General features: G+C 31.0%; 1 long non-coding RNA gene across 1 annotated transcript; it reads left to right on the forward strand.

Annotated features, from left to right (window-relative positions):
- Positions 1–1,933: 1,933 nt before the first annotated feature.
- On the forward strand, positions 1,934–3,230 carry LOC149033362 (uncharacterized). Its single transcript, XR_016179020.1, has 3 exons — positions 1,934–2,236; positions 2,393–3,078; positions 3,177–3,230. It is a non-coding gene; the product is annotated as an uncharacterized LOC149033362 (long non-coding RNA).
- The last annotated feature ends 14,580 nt before the right edge of the window (positions 3,231–17,810 follow it).

A 17,810-nucleotide genomic window follows, 5' to 3' on the forward strand; every position in this document is an offset into this window, starting at 1 on the left:
GGCGGTCCACGGCGCACGCTTAACTTCTGACAACTCAGCGCTCAAAGGGTTAATATTCGTGCAGTTTCTTTATTTGAAAAAACATTGTAATTTTTAAATTTGAGAAAAAAAAACATTTAAATAAAAGAACGATGTTATAGACGATAAAAGTAATATTTAACTCTTCCTTTATTTTTATTTCCTGTTTAAATACGCTATTGTAGACGATAAAATTTAGTTCTTTCCTTATTTTATTTCCTGTTGGAATACGCTATCGATCTTAGTAAACGAAAACTCCGCTCAGAGATTGGAAGGAAACGATAATTCCGTTGTTTAGAAAAACAAAGTTCCTTTATGTACGATTTCAACTACGATCTTTACTAAAAACAAAAGCTCTACCCATCGATTGATGAAAATCTTGGAAAAGGAAGGAGATTATGAATCTTATCGACAGATAAGACATCAATCTAGCAGAAGGATCCACCGATAGGTACATAGTCCACCGATGGGTACAGCTTATGTTTTTGGTAAAGAACGTAGTGGAAATCCTGCATAAAAAAAATTTGTTTTAAAATAAAGGAATATCGCTTCTTTTTAGGGTGTTGCATGTGTTTACATTGAATCCGAAACAACTTGAAGAGCCCGACACAGCACTATGGTTTTTGTCGCACCAATATGTCCCAATAATTCTAAAGTTTATTTGGAAATTTATTGTCCTCCAGAATATTTCTCTTAATCTCTGAGTGGAGTTTTCTTTCACTAAGAGATCGATAATGTATTTAAAACAGAATTCTATTTCCCTCGACGATAAACATCCTACGATTTTGATTCTATCTGTGACAATTTGACAAATTATAAAATAAAAGAACGTTTTCTCGTTATTTCAAATGTTGAAAAAAAGATGATTATATTGAATGTTTTATTACATTAATTACAGGAGTTGTTCTATTAATTAATTGTTGAGACATAATAGATATTTTCCTGTTATGAACAAAAAATACTATTTTAAAAAAGAAAATCGAAAAAACAAAAAATAAACGCTTTTTATGTTAATTTTTAAATTGAATAAAATTGGAAGAATATGTTAACAACTAAATAAATAAATAATATAATGTCTGTGATTATAATAATTTAATAGTAGAACAGTAGAGTATTATATAATAAAATACTACTGTAAAAAAATAAGGAACGACTCACGCGTATTCCTGTAAATTCTTTTTTTTATAAACAATCTATAAAGTGCAATTTATTCTTATCTTTTAATAACTAAATACTGAAACTATCAACAATAAAACATTTCTATTTCTACTTCAAGTAAATCAGCTAATATGTAGATATTGATAAAATTCCTCGCACAAGAAAAATAAATATTTATCAAAAGTTACAATAACAAAATATGTAATATTAAAGATTTTAACATTATAAAAATAAAAAATATATAATTCATAAATTAAATTTGTTATTAAATTTAAACATATAAATGTACTATCAATAATAAAATATATTTCTACTTCTATTTCTGTCTAATTAGCTAAAATCTATGAAATATTGACCGACAAAAGAAAAAAATATTTAATCAATATTTAAAAAAAATGCATAATTATAATACTATTAAAATTATAAAAATAAATTAATACTTATTATTCGATTCATTAAAAGCAGTATTTTCGACTGATAGCCACTTATTATAATCAAGATATGAAAGTCTTGACCAAAAAATAATATAAAAAATTGTAACAATAAAAGAAATTTAGGAATTAAACAGCAGAAGCAGTGTTTTGTGCCGTATATGAATTATGTATATATAAAAAATAGAAGAAATGTAAAGGTGCGATTTCATGCTGACGACGCTTGACGCTAGCTTTGAGCGTCAAATTTGACCACATTATATAATTTCGATTGAAGTGCCATCTAGATAAGAAGCAGCTTTAAATCTGAGCGTCAAACTGTATAGGGATTGAGAAAGATGACTTTGACGGCACCTGCTGGGAAAAATGTAAAGCAAAGTGATGGCAAGTGCTATACAAAATAATAGCAAATTCATTAAATTAATTATTTTTTTAATCTGATTGAAGTAAATTTTGGTAATGTCTTCTTCAAAAGTATCTTGTTGTATCCGTGGATGTTCCAATATACCATATAAAAACAAAAACCAAAATTCAAGAGTTAAATTTTATCGTTTCCCTGCAAGTACTCTGAATTCAGAGTGGATAACCCATAAACGTGAATAATGGATAAATGCAGTGAAAAACTATGTGTAAGTAAATTATTTTAATAAAAAAATTATATTAATCACGATCAAATTTAAAAAGCTAAGTAGTATAAAATAGAATATTAAACTATATAATGATTATTTTATAAAATAAATGAAATAGTACTAGAGAAAAGTAAAATTAAAAAAATTTTTTTTTAGAAAATATCCAACTGATTGGGAGCTAACTAAAAACACTCGAATTTGTAGTGCTCATTTTATAAATAATCAGAAGTCTGAACATCCTCGGCATCCTTCATACACACCAACAATTTTTCCTGGTAAAGTAAATACAAAAAACTCAACTCAATCAGTTGAACGTTTCGAACGATTACGACAAAGGAATTTACGGAGTGAAATGAATATCTTTAATAATAAAAATAATAATAACAATAATAGTAATAATAATATAAGTGAAATTGAAATTGAAGATGATAATAATTAAACAATGTAATTAATATTAAAAATATAAATAATCTGTCGTTTTTTTATTTCATTAAAAATTGAAATAAAATTAACTTCTACACTTCGAAACTTTTAACCAGGTTTATATTTAGTTATAATTTTTGTGAATTTATGAACATTAAAAATAATTTTAAGAAAGCTTCAACGTAACCAGATTTATCATATTTTTAATATTGTATAAAATAATTCTAAAAATAATTAGTAACTAACATAAATTTTTATGTTGTACACATCGGAAATTTTGGTTTGAGCTACAACTGAGCAGGTTATTATTGAATGTTTATTGGAATCTTCTGTTTCCACAACACTTAAAACGTGTCCTGACTCAAATAATTTTTCACCTTTAATGTCATTTTGACCCCTAATAAGGGTATTTTTGACGGGTAAGAACCCGAATTTAATTATTTTTTGCATTCTTAATGTCAACTAATACTAATTATTACAATGTTTTCATCACTAAGCTTTATATTTATTACACTAGATCGCTCCACTTTCAGCAATAGTGCTGCCTCTACAGTTCTTTCTCAATCCCTATAGAGCGTCAAGCGACATTGACGAATTAAAATAGCGTTTTACAAGTAAAAAAAATCGAAAGTTGACTTATCGATTTATGTTATTCCCTAACCTATTCGGATCAACAAAAACACAGTACAATTAACAGTGTAAAAATAATAATTTATAAAATACTTTAAGAAGATGAACATTACCAATGCAATTTATTAATGACCATTTGTTTTTTGTATAACATGTAATAGGGCATATTAATAAAATATTTGTTTATATTTTTCTGAGTATCAATAGGTTAGAATGTAGTATTTAATTTTTTACAAAGCAAAAAATGATTTGTTTAATTTATATAAAATAGAGAATTGTTATAGGTATTACCTCTTCAAAATCCATAATATGTTATATATTATAATAATTTATAAATAATTATTAAATAATATCTAACAAGCGCAACTGCCTGTATCTTTACTTTTTTAGCGTCAAGTAAATGATACCAGCGTTAATTAATTTAAAGCTCAAATATTTTCAGCTTTATCGCTGCTTCTTATCTAAATGGCACTTCAATCGAAATTATTTAATGTGGTCAAATTTGACGCTCAAAGCTAGCGTCAAGCGTCAACATGAAATCGCACCTTAAGGACGTAGAATAACACAAACGCTATTGGAATTGAGAATATAGATATTTTTATAAGATAAATTTCTTAGAAATAAAGCTACAAAAAATGTTATACTTTCTTTTGTCCGCGTTGTGTAGTATATGAGGAGGGCCAAGTATATGTATGGATGTATATGTGATCCGCGCGTGCGCGCTGGGGTATGTTTTGTGAGCACGCGCGTACTTATGGCGTTGCCAAAAACAAAACACGGTCATAAAATCGTTTATCTGCTATGGAGAGAAGAAGTAGGGATTTCAAAGAAAGAAAAGTTAAGGAAAAAGATGAGAATAAATGACAATAGGACAATGGAAAGAATAGAGAAGAGGTAGTAGAGTTAAAATAAGAAGGTAAAATGTTATCATAAAATGGTAACACAATGTGTGAATATATCGTTTTCAAATTTTTTTGGACTGAAAAGATTAAATAAAGGAATTAAAAAGAAATTTTCTTGGTACGTTACCAAGTTACGTTATAAAGTCATATATTATATTCTCCTAACAAATGATTAACGAAAAACAAAATGAATGTCCTACAGTCCGAGAGCGTAAAAATCAGACGGACATTGTTAGTTACCGTATACACATAAAAACATATACATATAGTTACATATTAGATTCGACATTAGACATTAGAAATCGGGTATTTTGCCTATACGGCTAAAATAATATAGAAATTATCAGAAAAATGCGTACAAAACTGTGGGCAAAGTAAAAAAGTTCTCAACCACCGAGAAAGGGGTGAAACAAATTAAAAACTACCCCGAAATACGATTTTTGGATTATATGTTTAAAATATCAAAACAAGTCTTGAAAAAAAGTTGTAGAGCATAAAATTTTAGGCCTATCTCTTTCAGACCATTTTTCCCCTTAAAATGCACCCTTTCACCCCTACGACGGTTCAAAGTACTAAAAAAATGAAAATTTAATAAAAAATATAAAAATTGGACTTTTTTAATTTTTTTTTTTTAATTATCTTTAAAAAACTACAAAGAACAATCGTAGGAAAAAAAAATTTTTTTTCATCCCTTCTATTAAAAATCAAGGGGTGAAAACGGTTTTTGCTCGATATTTCGCTTAAAACAAGTTATTAAAAAAAATTTTCTTTTTTATATGAATTTTGAATTTATTTTTTAAATTTTAGTGTTGGATTTATATTTATAGATATTTACCTGTAGAAAATATCCCAATTTAAAGACAGGTAATTAGTCCCTTAGTACTACGCCTTTGTAGAGAGAAACAGAAAATGGCTATCTTGCTCTTACTCATTGTGACATAGGTCGCCATGGCACGCATGCGCAAACTCTTAGCTTACATGCGTGTAAGAGAGATAGACAATCTATTGTTGGCTTCGTCGCAATGAAAACAGTATAACGCAATAAAACACTTTTTCTTATATATATATTCTCTTTCACTTATATATTCTCTATAGCTCGAGAGTCTCGCGCGCATCTGTGACAGCATGATAGATTTTTGAAAATATTTCAAAAAGTAAGCGAGATAAAGAGATTTTTTATAAATTATGTTTTGTAGACAATTTCATTCGCTACAAAAAAAGTTTAGTACTAAGATATTTTATCTCCCTTACTTTTCGAGATTATTAAAAATAATATGATTACTCTCTTACCTGATACTTTTTATTAAGCTTCACCACTGAGACTTTTTTACTTTTTTGATGACTGTTTAATGTTAGAAGCTTGTAACTTAAAGAGGTCTGAGTTAAATATAGACGGGAATAAAAATAAATTTTAAAAATACATTGTTTCTGACATTTTTTGTTTATTTTTAATAATTACATAAGTAACTGTACAATTTCCACCGAGATATTTGTTAAATTAACCCCTTGACCTATTACCACGAGTCAGACTCGTGATAAAAAATTTGTGCCATAAGCGAACACAACGAGTCTGACTCGTGGTAAAGAACTTGTGCCATAAGCGAATAACACGAGTCTGACTCGTGGTAAAGAATATGTGTTTTAAAAGAGCGGGTACGCAACGGAACAGTTGAATAACATAGCGCGCGACCGATTTTCTTGTTTCTTATGGCAAGCAAAATTGTCAGATATCGCGTAGGTCAAGGGGTTAATAATAGTGAAAATCTATATCTTATTCTTCGTAATAGTCATTAAAGCCGACTTCTTCTCCGTCATCGTCTGGAATGTCATTAGCTTTTTCAGGTTCGAGTGGGTGAAAAATACGATTGATTTTCTGCATTCATTTCTTGAGTTTCGGTTCGAATCATCTCTGCAGCAATGTTAATAATAATGAATTTCTGTTGTTCTTTGACAACATTATTTTCTACAGAACCAATCATTACATATCTTGGGGATTTCAAATTGCTTGTAATATACTTTTGTTTCTCTTCCACGGTGTCGATCAATGTATATATCATCGCCATACTTCTCTCCTTGAATCTTTTAAAAAAAATGTCATCCGTCATGTAATCACCTCCCATTTTTTCTCGCAATTCTTTCATGCCAAAGCGATAAGTGTGTGAAGTTTCAACGAAATTTTTTACATTATTGATTGCTTCTGCTAATCGCTGTTGTGTAGCAGATATATTAGGTGCTGTTTGAACTAACGAAACAAATCGAGCATAGCATAGTTTGTGGATATGAGGCTTCACTCTTGACAAGACAAATATTGCTCATTAATCTTTGCATCATTTCTCTTCCACAGTCATCATTCCGCTTTTCAGCAATTTCTAGCAATTTGCACCTAAGGTAAGCGTTTCGAACCTGGATTACTTTGCTTTTTCTTTAAATCTAGAGGCTTGTTACAAAAAAACATTTATTTTTGAAGTCAAATTCACTATTAGTCAGCAATCGTGCATACCGAACATTGAAAAGATGATGGTACCGAAGATTTCACCGTTTCTTCTTCATTTAGCTTTCTTTTTTTCACTGGTGTTTGAACAAGTCTGGCACAATATCGCTCTCTGCAACGCTGTGGACTTAAACAGATTCTTTTCCTTCCCAAAATTTCTATAAAGTGTCTTCTCTCTTCTTACTCTTCTTAATAAACGTGCTTAATTGGGTTTTTCCAAGAACACATACTTCGGAGTCGCCGATGGGCCGACTTCCCAAATAGAAGTACAAACATTACCTACGTTCATGAAGAAAAGAAATAATATTCAATCAATTGAACAATCACCTTAATCACCTATATGATTCACTTTACACTATTAAATAAATACTGTCCGTTTTAGGTAAAAAATTAACTTATTTTCAGAATTTAACACAACACAATTGAAATACATTAAAATAGCATAGCAACCAAATGTTTTCGGATTTTTATTATACTAACCATACGAAAATTGACGATAAAAAACAATCAAAGTGTCAATATTGTAGACTATTATATTAATATGTAGTTCTTTCTGTATTTTATTTCTTGTTAAACTGAAAAACATCAATATAATACTAATCTTTAAATAAACATTTGATATTGTGATAAAATACTTACATATAAAATTTCAATTTTTTTACCTGCTTTTCATGTCTCTTGCTCTTTAACAAACTCGTATTATATATCTATATATTTTAATCGGAAATTTTTTCCTTGCTCAGATAATGATGAAGATTTCATTCTTATCACATCACTCGAAATGGCGATAGCGGCATGACAACTTCGGATTCCTTGCACAGACAGAGCATTTTTGAGTCTTTTGTTAAGATTTTTTTCAGTATACTGAATCTGCTCATTTGAAATGAAGTGAAAATGGATTCCGGAAACATTCTTTTTTGCCTCTGCGGGCATATCTCTGCGGGTTTTTGAATTTGGTCCTCAGCTGTTGATAAAAGATTCGCTCGATCAATCATTTGCTTCCAAATTCTGCCTGAACCATTACTTGAACCTTTCCCATGGTCTCGTTCATAGGTTCATACGTTGATCCACAGATGTCACTACTTTTAATTACTACTTTTAACATCTGATGATAATACACGTGTCACAGTCATCTTCTTTAAAAGTTTAATTTTAAAATTTATCCCAAATAATGTCATCAATGATCTTATTGTGTTTATCATTATGTCACCAAATAAAATGTTAGTTGTTAATAATTAGAAAATAACACGGTTTCTTCAACACAATTGAGATAGAAATAAAAAAAAAAGATTTTTTTGAAAAGAAACTTTTTTTAATAAAATTCAAAAGTTTATATTTTAAAAAAACAAAAAACAGAAATTTTCATAAGTTTTAGGATTATTTAAGATTAGTACAATGTAATGTAGAAAAAAATTTGAACCAAAAATTTGTTGTCTATCGTTAGTTTTGAAAACATAAAAAAATTCAAAAATCCGAAATTTCTCAAAATTTTTTTTCGAAAATTTTTTGGTTTACAGCCCCAAGTATCCTCTTTAAAACAAGCCGTAAGTTTTTTGTTTTTAATTGCAATAGTCCTTGAGATATTTAAAACATAAGTTTAAAAAACAGGAAAAATAATAAAATGTTGAATTCTGCATAATTTTTAGAAAAAATTTTTTTATTTTTTATCCTTTGGCAGAACTTCGTTATAAGATGAATGAAAACTTCTGACCAAATTTCGTCCAAATGAAATAAGTAAATTTCAACAATTAGTAGATTTGATGCGGAATGACCGATATAAATATAATACTCGGGTCGCATTGTTGATGTTTCTACATAATAAAAAATAATATAATATATAAAAAAATTTTCTACTACAAGCAAACATTTTTTGTATTTTACAAATTTTTATATTTTAATCATAGAAACCTTTAATAAACTAAGGTATTAAAACATTGTTTTTCGCTATAAAAAATAATATATTTCTGTAAATTAGCATATTTCTATATGCGAAAGCAGTCATAAGATGGACTTAACACGTAATATACAATATAAATAACAACAATAAAAGACATAATATAATATAAACATTTTCAATATTTTATTTAATATGAAAAATTTAAAATAATCACAAGTCTTAAGTCTTTGAGTTTATAAAAGGTTTTTTTTACTGTATGAGTAAAGATGTAATGCTAGTTAACAGTAATTTATCAGCGATTGAGTAGAAATAAAGAAAAATGGTACATACATTAACTTAGGTTACATAGAAAAATATATAAAATGGGAAGGTTCGATACAATTAACTTATAACAATTATTTAAGTTGTAGCATACTTATACGGCTTAGAAAAACTGCAATAGTAATATTAAATAATATTAGGTATTCTGTGAGCACGGCATAGCTCAGTCAGCAGAGCGCTCGACTGGGCTAGAGAGCTAATGAAGGGAATGCTAAAAGTGAGTGGAACAGTTGAAAGGCTCAACGCACAATTCAGGAAAATTGAACATATAGAAAATAAGGTCAATTTCCTATTTGAACAATTAGGATTCAACAATGAATAAAACCCCGCACAGAAATAAGAATAAGGGATTAGGTCAAGACATCAAACAGATACTTAAAGTAATAGCAATCAATGTTAACTCAATCCAACACAACTACAGAAGACTAGAGCTATTAACACTATAAGAGGATGTTTCTCCGGATATTGCCCTAATTTTGGAGACTAAACTCAACGACAAACACGTAATCACATACAAAAACTACGTAATAATAAGAACGGATCGCCCGAACTCAACCCAGGGAGGGGGAACGGCTATTATAATAAGAAAGGGTATCAACCATGAGGCCATTAAATACCCATCATCATTAGGTAATGAAATAATTGAATACACAATAGTAAAAATTAAATTGAACAATAACCCGCCCAAAGACTTGTTTGTAGTAAGCCTATACGCAACAAATTCGAACAAAACAGTATTCATAGAAGAACTCAACCAACTGGTGACAAAAATACAAGCCGAGAGCCAGGACTGTGCCTTCATAATAGCTGGAGACTTTGAAGCAAGGAGAACCGAATAGAGAGATCACGCTGACAATGAAAGAGGCAAATACCTGAGAAAATGAAAGTAAGTTACGAAAGCCAATAAGTTTGGAGTAAGAATATATTCAACCACCACACCAACACGCATGGACAGCTTAACATACCTAGATATCTGCCTAACTAACCTCTAAATTATAGATCTGGTAAACGGAAAAATAAAGACACGATCATATGACAGTGACCACCAAGCCCTTCCAGTTCATGGTGAAACTGCCGAACGTTACAGAATTTGATAACGTGCGAAATGAAAAACACAGATATAACTAAAAGGCAACAAAATGGAACAAATTCAAGAGACAATTTCAACGGAACTACACATCCAAAATCCTGGACAACAGAAACCTGGACATTGATGAAATAAACAGCAGCATCACTGAATTGAATAACGCAATACTAGCAACCATAGAACAGACGGTACCAAGATTAAAGCCTCATAACAACACAAAAAAATACCATGTATTTATGACTGTTTGGATGGTATGGACCTAGGAAATGGATTAACATTCCTCAAATAAAAATAATTTTTAATCGAAGCTTTTCAGCTGCATCAATTTTTTCTTCCATTGCAATTATTTCATGGCCCTTGTGTAATCATGACATCCAGTTTTACAATTAGCTAGAATAAAAGAAATTAAAGTAGAATGTTAGAATAATTTGTAAACGTTTAATAGAACTTTATATTGTTTTCTAAAAACTCATTAAATAAAACCTATGTAGCTTCGTTTTCAAGATTCACCTTCATAATGGCCGTTTTCCATTAGGTTGTTGCTTTTATTCAATGTTGTATTTAGGACTGTTTAGATGGTATGGACCTAGGAGATGAAATAATCCTTAAAAGAAGATAATTTTTAATTAAAGCTTTGCAACAAAATTTATTTTTCCTTCTATTGAAATTATTCTATGGCCCCATTTTAATCATGATATCTAGTTTTACATTTAGCAAGAATAAAGGAAGAGCGTAGTAAAATGTTAAAATAATTTTTAAATATTTAATGAAAGTTCATATTGTTTTCTAAAAACTCATTACACACAATCTATGTAGCTTCTTCTTCGAGATTTACCTTTAGAATAGCCGCTGTCCACTACGCTTGTTGCATTTATTCAATGTTGTGTTTAAGACTGTTTGGATGGTTTTGATGTTGGAAATGGAATAATATTCCTCAAATGAAGATAACTTTCAATTAAAGCTATGCAATAGAATTAATGTTTCCTTCTATTGCAATTATTTTATTGCTACTGTGTAATCATGACATTCAGTTTTATTCTGTCCTGTAATAAAAGAGGAGTGTATTAGAATGTTAAAATAATGGGTAATTATTTAATATAAATACATATAGTAGAGTAATCAATTATTTTGTATCGGGCTAAGGATATCTGTTTTTCCGGTACCATTCAAGACATAGAGGATATTCTTTTATTCGACAAGTAGCTTTTTATACAATTAGTTTATAATATCAATCTACAATATCTTGCACTCACACCGACCTCTTAAGTAGGTAGTCGTGTCTAGAACGCTAAATTTTTAGTATTTTTCGATCTAATATTAGCATAAATGGAAAACATTTTTACTTTACATTTTTTTTAATGATGTTTTTTAACATTTGATGAATACAAAAAAAAAGTCATGATAAAACAAAAATAAAAAATTCGTAGAAAAGGAGGCCGGTGAAGTGTAGGCTACAAAAAGAACGGTGCACTCTAGTAGACATGATTCCAGCCATTGTAGTGATCTGAGACATACAAATTTGGAAAATTCCTAATCAGTAAAGATGTCGCTATAGGGTTACCCTTAGCCAAAAAAAAAAGAAAAAAAATTCACATAATCTTCTCGAATTTTTTTTAAAATACTAAAAATTAAAATTTTTCAAAATCCAAGGGTCACCTGATAGAGAGATGTTTAAAGAACATTTCCACCAAATTTCAAAGGAAACGGTTGACTAGAGCTTGAGATATCATTTCAACCACCTCGAAAAAAGTAGTTTCGAGAAAAACGCGTTCAAAGTTTCGCATATTTAGGGTAGAATGATACAGGATACAGCGTTACTAAAACTTCTGTATCTCCAAAAATGATTTCAATTTTGAAAAATCTGTTTAAGGACGTATTCTTGAGGGTCTAAACTTTGAAAATATGAAAAAAAAAATCGATTTTTTCAAATGTCTAGGCCAGAATACCTTCTTATACGCATGAAACCTGCTAAGTAATGGTAATTTAATTTATATTATAGTTATCTGAGACTGTATTGGTAAATTAGATTAATGTTAAAGACTAAAGATATAATTGTTTATTTAGGCCTATTAGAATGGTATTATTCTTATTCGGATATTTTCTTTTTGTTTAAAATAAAGTTTAAAACCATGTCTTATTTCGCTATTCTTTTTTTATTGTTCTTCTACGATTCTACGATGTAACAAGTGTGTTCATCTTAAATATAATCATGTTAAACTATATCCGAAATTAATAAAATAAACCTTTCTACATTACCCCATATAAACACATAAACAAAACCCGTAATTTTACGGCAACTTGCTAATCATTCGTTATTCACTTCCTCGATAAATCACTATCTAAATCGCTCGATCACTCTCCTGTATCGCCTGTATCGTATCATTCTTTCACTCTCTACTCCACGCGTGCTTGCGCTCTCCTTATATGAGGAGCTTTCCTTGATTTCGCTGCTTGCAATGCTCTGACGTAGCAATATCACGCCACGCGCAGAGCTTGCCTTTGTACTTTGTCACACAAAACATACAACACACACACACACACATACTTAAAATAAAACACAATATCGTCTTGTTTAGAGACCCTATAGGAGGGACACGCCATACATATTGCTGGGGTGCCATTGGCTGAAAATTTTGGGGGACCGCTTCCGATGCAACGCGAAGCCAAATACTTATAGTTTTTATTGTGATATTTATATTTAATTGTATTGTTGATAACAAAGTGCATAAATAAAGTGAAAATAGAAACTGTAAAATTATCGAGAGAACTTAGTAGTTGTCTATAAGTGTAAGTTTAATTTACTCATTTAATAATTACAAGTATAAATGTACAAACCTAACCTATAACTTATCGTTTACAGACCTATTGTTTATAATGAATAATCATGGTTCGACAGTGTATTCTTAATTACTGCAAAAGTTCCACAAAAACTAAGCAAGACCGTCAAGACTAAAATTTTAAGCAAACAAATTTCAGCTCGAGTAAAACTATGACCATATACCTCATTAAGAAATAAAAATATGGTAATATAAATCTATTTTCAAATTTTTTTATATTTGTCTTATTATTATTATTATTATTATTATCATTATTATTATTATTATTAAAATTATTATTATATGGCACTTGGAACTCGAGAGCTCATAGCCTCATCAACAGTCTTAATCATACTGATTATTACAAAATTAAATTGAATTAGTAAAATATTTTAAAACTAACGAAAATACTATCTAAAACAATAGTAACCAAATATTAAAATAATAAATATAAAATACTAAAATATTATACAATTTTTTTATTTTTCTAGGAATATATTTCCAGAAAGTAGCTTTTATTACAATTATCGAAAATTGGGAATTGATGTTGATGCCATTTTATGAAGATATAATACCCAGGAATCCTAGCTAACTTATTAATATAGGAAATTAAAAACAAATTGTACGAATGATAAAAATAATTTTAAATATAATATATATAGTAGATAATTGCATTTATCAAAATTGTATAAATTCCTACAAGTTGTTTCGAAAGTTCAAAATACTGTAATGCCTTTTATCAAATCAAACTTAATTGAATCTTTCTTTTTGAGTTTATAATAATTTTTTTGTGTAACCTATTATATTTTAATATAAATTTTTAATTATCATTAAATATGGCTCATTTTTTTCTGTATTTGATGCAATTCATTATTTCATAATTTTTTTAAACCAGTTCACCACTCTACTTCCTACACTATTCACTACTACTATATACAACTTTTATACTATTTAAAATGTTTGATTCATTCGCGCGCAATCACGTGACTACATAAGTTCCGGTCCCCAAAAATTCTTTGTGCGCGTCCCTCCTACAGGGTCCCTAGTAGTCAAATTCAGGCCTCGGCTGTAGTGTCTGCTTCCGCCGGCGACGGTACTGCTCTGCGCGGGCAGCTAAATATATTGACTTTTTATTTTAAAAATGGTGTAAATCTATTAAAAAAAAAAAGAGATATCACATAATTCGTGATTAATTTAGTGTAAACTTTTTATTTACGTGATATATTTTTTTCTTACTAAAATTGCAGAACTTTCAAAATAAATTATCCAATATAAATTCTGTACTTGATGACGTGAGTGTATTGTTGTTCAAAACCATCAGTGCAAAGTGTTGCCAGAGGTATATGTTAGTGAACGATTATTTTGACGGAACATCAAAACCAAGTGCATTTAGTAAACTATGAAGTAAATTTTTTCGACCGCCACCAGGCACCTGTTTCATAATTTATTCGCTGTTACAAAGCTATACAAAACTCGTGCAGTTTGTCCATCTTGATCATACATTTTTACAGTAAGTGTAACTAGAAAGGTGATAGGCATTTTTTCTTTTTAATTTTTGTCCAAATAATCAATAGGTATCATGGATCTAAAAATAAATGATTCGTCTGACGAATCTGTAGATAGAGGCAAAAGGAATAAAAGATCAAGAATATTTTCAACATCTTTAGACGAGGATTTTGACGAGGACCTTACGCAGAATGAAGGTGAATTATTAGGTAATGAAGAGAACGAATCTACCACGGGGAAAGAAGATTCTGAGTCTGATTCATTGTAAGAAAAGGATGATGATGCGGAATGGCAACAAATAAGAATAAAAAATTCAACATATAATAAATACTCAGAAAAAGAGGAATTTTTAATTGAAAACGTTGACTGCGATGATCTTTTTTTACTTTTCAAATTAATGTTCACTGATTACATACCAAAAATAATAGTTAACCCTTTCGTTACGAGCGCCGGATCTAGCCGGCATCCACTCAATGACTTCTGTGTACGAGCGCCGGATATAGCCGGCATCCATTCGATGACCTGTGTGTACGAGCGCTGGCTGTAGCCGGCGCCAGCGTGATACAGCTCACCAAACGTCCCCGCGATACTTTTATTTCTTTCGTTCGTATGCACGTAGCACATCGATAGCACTTGTCATTCTTTAGTTCGTTTTCATTTGGTTTACTCCAAAAATAAGACATGCACTAGGTTCGAAACAATCGGGACAACAGTCACGCTCCACTCTTCTTCAAACTAACAGTGTTCGCGAAGCTTCAAAGCGCAAACCAGTCCGTTGAAATAAAAGTATATTTCAAACGCAAATAATATCTTCTGTACGTCCAAACAAATTTCTTCCGTGTGTTCTATTCGAGAGTGAAGTATTTGGTCCGAATTATATAGTAATATAAAAAGAAATCTTCCTTGAAGTATTACAAGAGACTGGACAACAGCTATTAATTTTTCAAGGTTCGTAATATTTATTTAAAAATTTTATTTGGAGCTTTGTTTAGTTTGTTTTATAAAATCTTTTTGTACCCCCCTGTCAGAATGTCACGACGAAAAATTCTATTCCATGACCGATCTACTGATTCAGAAAACGATTCAGATGATCAAAATCAAAATAATGTTACACTACAGAGAAAGAAAAGAAAAAGAACTATATGTAGTACTTCCGACTAAGAATCAGAGAAGATTGAAGCAAATGACAGTTGCCGTGATATATGGACGTTAAAAAGATTTCTCCCTAAAATACATAAATTTTCGTCAAAAGATTCAGGAATTAAAGAAAACTTTAGTAGATCAGCCAAAATCTTAGATTACTTCCAGCTTTTTGTTTCTGAAGAGCTCGTAGAACTGATTGCGAGAGAAACAAATGAATATTGTTCACAAAAGAATAATAATAATATAAACAATTCAGAAGGAACAGGGCTAGCAGAACTATACCGTTTCTTTGCTGTGTCATTTTTAATGACACGCAACAAAAAATTATCACTATTAGAGTACTGGAGTAAAGATAAACTCCTTCGTAGTGAGATTTTTGGAGAAATAATGACCAGAGACCGCTACCTCAAATTATTACAGATGTTACACTTCACCCATACGGTCAATCCTACGAATGATCGTTTACACAAAATACGGAACGTCATTGATATATTACGAACAAAATTTAGTCAAGCATTTCAACCTTATGAACGTCTGTGCATTGACGAAAGCTTGCTTTTATATAAAGGAAGGCTGTCTTTTAAACAGTACATCCCGTCTAAAAGAAATAGGTTTGGTGTAAAATCCTTTATTCTCAGCGATTGTCAGACAGGATTTGTACTAGATTTACTTGGTTACGCTGGATCATCTACAATGGTACACAGTGAAAATCAGGATATTGGAATATCTGGCGCAATAGTTGAAACACTCATGAAACCGTATCTTGGAGTGGGTCATACCCTCTATGTGGACAATTGGTATTCAAGTCCTGCTTTATTCAATTTTCTACATAATAATTGCACGAATGCGTGCGGAACGGTTTGAAAACGGAGGAAGGGAATGCCGAAAATTGACGAACGGTTAAAAGGAGGAGAGGCCACATTTCGATCATGCACTAATTTATTAGTCACAAAGTGGATGGACAAAAAAGAAGTATATATGTTGTCTACCATGCATACGTCAGAATTTGGAACTATAATCAAGCACGGAGGAACGAAAGTTATACGAAAACCTGTATGCGTATTGGATTATAATAACTCTATGGGCGCAGTAGATAAAGCAGACATGGTCATCAGCACGGTAAATTCCACACGCAAAACCTTAAAATGGTACCGCAAGTTTTTCTTCCACTTGTTAGACATTTGCGTGTGGAATGCCTATTGCCTTTACAAAGACAAAATGAAAGAACCGATATCCATGGCAAAATTCCAATTACAGTTAATCCGGGAAATATTGGGAAAATATCACCAAGCTACAAAGCGTCAACCTTTAACAGGCAATAATCATCCGGGAAGATTAACGGAAAGACATTTTCCTTCTGTTTACAAATCGGCATAGAGAAATCGAAGTAGACGGTGCGTCGTTTGCAGAGCAAACGACAAAAGACATGAATCGAAGTATGAGTGCAAAGACTGTAATGTGGGTTTGTGCATAGATCCTTGTTTTAAAATTTATCATTGTGAAATAAATTACTAAGAATTTAATTTGATACTTCATTTATCCTAAATTGTATTTTCTTTTATAATTGTTGACAAGATTATAAAATATTTAAACATTTATTTTGCAAAGTGACGTCTTTTAAGCTTTTTAACGTCTTCAAGTAACCAATCGCAAGTAATATGATATATAAGGTAACAGGTGAGATTGCAAACTATTATTAGAGGGTCAGCTAATTAGATTTGCTGATTAAGATAACCCTGGACAATATTAATTGCAAGACCTATAAACATGTCACTATGTAACACGTAAAGAAGAGTATGATCTGAAAAAAGACACGGTAACGTTGAAAGACGTAAGTCCAAAGACCAATTTCCCGACTCACAGTATGAACAGTTTGCGGAGAAGCTCTCCGTTCAGTGGCGCTACTCCGACGGCGCGGTGCCCCGTTTGGTGGCGTTATTCCAGCGGAGCGAAATGCCGTAACGAAAGGGTTAAAGAAACAAATAACTATGCTGAGCAATACATAAATTTTTTACCAAACAACAGACGGCATCAACAGTGCAGCCAGACCGTGGGTAAATGGTACCCTCTCCCTGTGTCACTGTGGGATTGCACACAATGAAAGTTACCCATGTCCGTGTGTTCGGGATGTCGAAAGAAGTCGAGTGTAGCCGAAGTTGGCGGGAACGCCGGAGTGGCACACTATGACAGTGACTTGTGTCCATGTGTTCGAGATAGCGAGGAAAGCCGAGAATAAACGAAATCGCACTTCAGAATAGGGGAAAAAGTACTCCCACCATGTAGCACGCTGGAGTAGCGCTACAAAAGCAATCCGTGTACGTGTGTCGGGATATCGGAGAAAGCCGAGAATAGCCGAAG

The sequence above is a fragment of the Polistes dominula genome, unplaced genomic scaffold (assembly GCF_049000335.1).
Source record: "Polistes dominula isolate Pdom_NZ unplaced genomic scaffold, Pdom_raw_medaka contig_546, whole genome shotgun sequence".
NCBI lineage: Eukaryota > Metazoa > Arthropoda > Insecta > Hymenoptera > Vespidae > Polistes > Polistes dominula.